The sequence below is a fragment of the Dipodomys spectabilis genome, unplaced genomic scaffold (assembly GCF_019054845.1).
Source record: "Dipodomys spectabilis isolate Male_0828 unplaced genomic scaffold, ASM1905484v1 ptg000274l, whole genome shotgun sequence".
Classification (NCBI taxonomy): domain Eukaryota; kingdom Metazoa; phylum Chordata; class Mammalia; order Rodentia; family Heteromyidae; genus Dipodomys; species Dipodomys spectabilis.
In genome coordinates this window covers 3193527-3198496 of record NW_024870951.1, presented here as the reverse complement: position 1 = coordinate 3198496, position 4970 = coordinate 3193527, and the positions used below count along the sequence as shown (strand labels likewise).

The 4970-nt window shown below is 33.6% G+C and overlaps 1 pseudogene; it reads left to right on the top strand.

Moving 5' to 3' along the window:
- The first annotated feature begins 2584 nt into the window (after window positions 1–2584).
- On the top strand, window positions 2585–2681 carry LOC122126321 (annotated as a pseudogene).
- The last annotated feature ends 2289 nt before the right edge of the window (window positions 2682–4970 follow it).

Below are 4970 nucleotides of genomic sequence, written 5' to 3'. Positions count from 1 at the left end.
TTCTCACCTATTTGGAAGATTAATCTTTAGTCAAAAAGAAAGTTAAAAAATAGCTTAGAATGTATTCCTAACAATGAATTTTTATAAATGGCTTTGTACAATGGTGTGATTATTTTATTTTACATGGAATAATATTTTCTACTACCTATAAGTTTTGGAAAAAGAAGAAAATTGACTTTATTCCTAGAGAGGAATATGATAGAAATAGAAGACAGATATTGTGTTTGTCATATCTCTGATGAGTACCCATTTCAAGACTTAAAGTCATATTTCTTACTATGTTAGACAGAGGGAAAACATAAAATAACATATGATAAGGCAACTATTTGTGATTTTTAAAAAATGTACCTTAATAAATGATGAAATTTATTAGGAAACGTTTGGGTTTGAAATTTAGGAGGCTGATCTATTTAATACACGTCTGGATGTCTCTTACTGAAAAACACAAATTGTGGGTGGTATTATTTCTACACTTTAATGAATGGTTGAACATGTTTGGCATTAGTGCTGTGTAAATAATTCAACTCTATTGTAACTTGCTCCCTATACTTGAAAAACTTGTAATGTCACTACGTATCATCAACTTGTCAAATGTTATTTTGGCGAATGTGATTTCAAAATGTTTATTTGAAAAGGAATACACTTTCAGGAGATTAAATATAGATTATCATTGTTTTGAGAGTGACATTTTTATACCACAGAAACATGTTGTACTGAATTCCCAGTGTTTGAAGCACTCTTTAGTGCTTCAAATGTTTTTCTGAATTACATTTGAGCTCTAAGTCAAGATTTCAGGGATTTGGTAGACCAATTATTGATCTATCCTCCCAGAAACTATTTTTTGGCCCACTTATGTTGGAATAAAATCTTTCGTTAATAATAGGTGAGGGGTATTAAAAATAATCTTATGACACTTTGTGAACTTGTTCACTCACATGGGCTGGTCATCTGTAAATTGAATGTTTAAATTACAGTATTTTCTCTCAAATTTTGCGATCTCATCCTTCATTTTAAGTAGCCTTGTATTTCACAATTGCTTACTTCTAATTCCTGCATCTCAAGGAATTGGTGCCCTGAAATATAGGAAATGCGAAATTGAGATGGGTCTTCAATTACTTTGTGTTGATATGTTGCATGGGCTTTGGTGAGAAGTTTTGCCCGTGTTATCTGATGATGCAGGTAACTCGGACCTGGGTTCCTAGTATGCATGGGTATTGCAGAAGAATAATATTTTTTAGACATCTTAGCAAAATTTGGGCATAATCAGTAGGAATGCTTTAGAAATATGGAGAAAAACAGTTTGGGACAAGCGAATTAAAACAATAAACAGCAGCAGAGTAAAATCCATTATTGATTAGAGGAAAACATTGTTTTTTTTTACCATGTGGATTCAGAAGACCAAGAACAGTTAGAATGTATCATAAGTTTATACTAAAAACATTGCATTGATACTTTTATAGTCTAATATATATTTTAAACCTAATTATTTATATTCCAATTCTATTTATTGGAATAAATAAATATCAATTTATTTGTCAAACTATCAACTAATTCTAGTCAGTTTCAATGTGTGAAATATAAAATCAGCACATATCAATATAAAATATATAACTATATATAATATAATTAAAAAGCACACGTTTTATATTGTTCTGTTGTAGTTACTGTATTAAAGGCAACTCTATTTTAAAGTATTATTCCATTATCTCTACCTCAGTGTCTGATAGAGTTAGACCTAAAGATTTACCATTTGTAGATTTACAGCATGGAGGCAATAGGAAACACTGCGATTAAAACATTATCAATTTAATGCCTAATAATGAGGAGAAACATATGCACTTCTCCTGCAACTATGAAAATATTGGGTGATAAAAAGGCAGTAGTGTAAGTTGCTGCATGGTTGGATGGTAGACAGGCCAGGACATTAAGTATTCATGCATACCAACAATTTTTTCACCTTCTTGGCGTTAGCTACTTTTGAAATATATAAGGAAGGTATAATAAACAATTATATTTTGATAAAATACCTTCTAGTCTGAACAGTTCTGTTTGAACTGTTCATCTCTCTATGATCCCTTGTAACCAAGATTAGTTTTCTTCTTGTAAGACAATCTATGCTGTCAGGGTAAGATGTTCTGGTTGGGCTGTTCCCACATGGAAGAAGTGTAAAGGCTCAGGTAGACATTTGTTCCTGTAACACCTCATTTGGGAAAATGTCAGCTGAAGAAGTTTAGAAGTAGCTCTTAAGCAACGCTTACTTTGAATCCATTAGGTCCGCAAAGTTAATTCAGTTGAATAAATAAGTACTTGAAAAAGCCATCACTTTTGGATCTATCTATAAATAATTGAGAGTATGATCAAATTCCAAATAAAAAGACTTAAGATAGTCATTGACAAAAAAAATTTTGCAAATGTGAGCATTCGACTGATAAATATTAATTTTCCACTATTCACAGAATTTTAGGGAAATAAGATCGATAGCATTGTTAGGAACAATAAAGTTTCCTTGTTACAAGTAGGCACCCATAGATATAAACCTGTATAAAGATTGCATGATTAACTACTTAAATTTAGAGGATACTACACGCTTTAGCAGCACGTATACTCAAATTAAAATACAGAGATTAACATGGCACTTGCACAAGGATAATATGAAAATTTGAGAAGTATTCCATATTTTTCATTCTTCAGATTCAAGAAATGAAAAACAGTTATTAAAAAGTTGATTACAAAATTACAAGTGTAAAAATACACGTAAATCATATAATTTAGTTTGATGTCAGTGTATTAAATCTTCACCTCAGAAAGGCATTTACATAGCATAAACTTTACAAATATTCTCAAATTAGACAACATTGTCATTTTATCCCAAATAAAAATAATATTAAGTCCTAGAAAAAAAGGAAGCAAACTGTTTCTATATGGAATGCAATCGGAAAGGACACATTAATGAACCTATATATTATAAAATAATGTAGAATTCAAAGTATATCTAGGAGAAAATAAAATAAATTATGAACATTTTGCAAACATATAATATAGAATATTTTAAAATATACTTTTTCAGACAAGCACAAGAAATATTTTAGTTTCTGTACTACTCATTTCAACAGATAAATTAAAATTATTTCTGATTAAAAAAATCACAAACTCTGAAGAAATTATTATACATATATACAAAAAATATTGAATACATTTTGACATCCAAGGCAGGCAATTCACTTGGAAAAATTCCACGGAATCCATGAATTTTTACAGTAAAATATTGGTGCTGCCAGGCATTGGTGGCTCATGCCTATAATCCTAGCTACACAGGAGGCTGAGATCTGAGGATCATGGTTCAAAGCCAGCCTGGGAAGGAAAGTCTGTGGTACACTTATCTCAAATAAACCACTAGAAAACTGGAAGTGGAACTGTGTCTCAAGTGGTAGAGCGCTAACCTTGAGCTGAAGAGCACAAGGATAGCTCCCAGGCCCAGATTTCAAGCCCCATGACTGACCAAAATATATATATATTGCTCTTATTTGGATTGTGAAAATATTTTGTAGGGACACAAAAGATGGACTTGCATTTTTGAAATTTAAGAAACTTAACCCGACCATTAGGACTTCAGTGAACAATTTGTATAGCCTATCACAACTTCATAGAGGTAGTGATACATATCCTTTCGGCAATATCAAATACAGTATCTTCTATGTTGTTCTTCCGGCCTGGTTTTATATAATGGTTCAACAGAAGGTGATCCAGCGTATATTTGCTATCTCAATTCTCAGCAACAAGATGTAAAGGTGTCAAAAATTCTTTAGTTTGGGGAAGTGGAGCTGCGGCTCAAGCAGTAGAGTGCTCGCCTTGAACTGAAGAGCACAGCGACAGCACCCAAGCCCAGAGCTCCAGCCCCACAACCGACCAAAAAAAAAACACAACAACAAAAAACAAACAAACAAAAATATTTGGGCTGGGAATATGGCTCAGTGGTAGAGCATTTAGCTTGCATGCATGAGGCCCTAGGTTCGATTCCTCAGCACCACATAAGCAGGAAAAAAAAGCCAGAAGTTGTGCTGTGGCTCAAGTGGTAGAGCGCTAGCCTTGAGCTGAAGAGCTGAGGGACAGCGTCCAGGCCCAGAGTTCAGGTCCCACTACCAAACCAAAAAAATTTTTTTTTAAAAAATGAGTCCTTTAGTCTGGGCATTGGTATCTGTATCATGATGAAGTAAGAAAGAAGCCACTCTGGTATTATTCCATGTATATGCACTGTGCAGGGGTGATCAGTCATCTACAGTTATTGCATGTGCCGCTTGAGACATCAACTCACTGATAATGTCTAAGTGTACACTGTAGGCTTCTCGAAGAGGGGTATACTCATCATCATCCCTACTATTCACATGAGTGGCCTTTTGGGAAAGAAGTCTCCGCAATATAATAAGCTGAATATTTTCGGCAGCCCAATGAAGAAAATTGCTTGGATCCTTCTCCAATTTTATTTCTTGCAATTGATACCATTCCTTACTTTTTCATCTTGTTCCCCATATTCCTAAGACTTGGCCAACCAGAGACTTTGAGTGCCAGTGGGAATGAGGTGTCCATGTATTTCCCTAATATTTCACATTGGTTGAACTGGTCAGAAATATCTGGTGAATTTTCTGCAACTGTTTATTCATCATGATTTATTTTCTCTTTTTCCAATTTTACTATTCGAAATTATTTTAACTGGAGAGTAGGGAATTGATGGAGAGCAGCGGAAAGATGTTCCTCCATATTCAAGTGTACACACTGAAAATGAGGACCTGTGATGTCTTCATGTGCAGCTTATTCTAGGAATGAGAAAAGAGGAAATAATGCCTTTTATATAAATGATATGGGAAATGGCAGAGGAAAAAGTGAAATGATGCAACCAAAAATATAAAAGCAAAATAAATTAGGATAATTATGGAGCAATCATATTATCTATGAGAACCAAGAAAGGGAGAGAG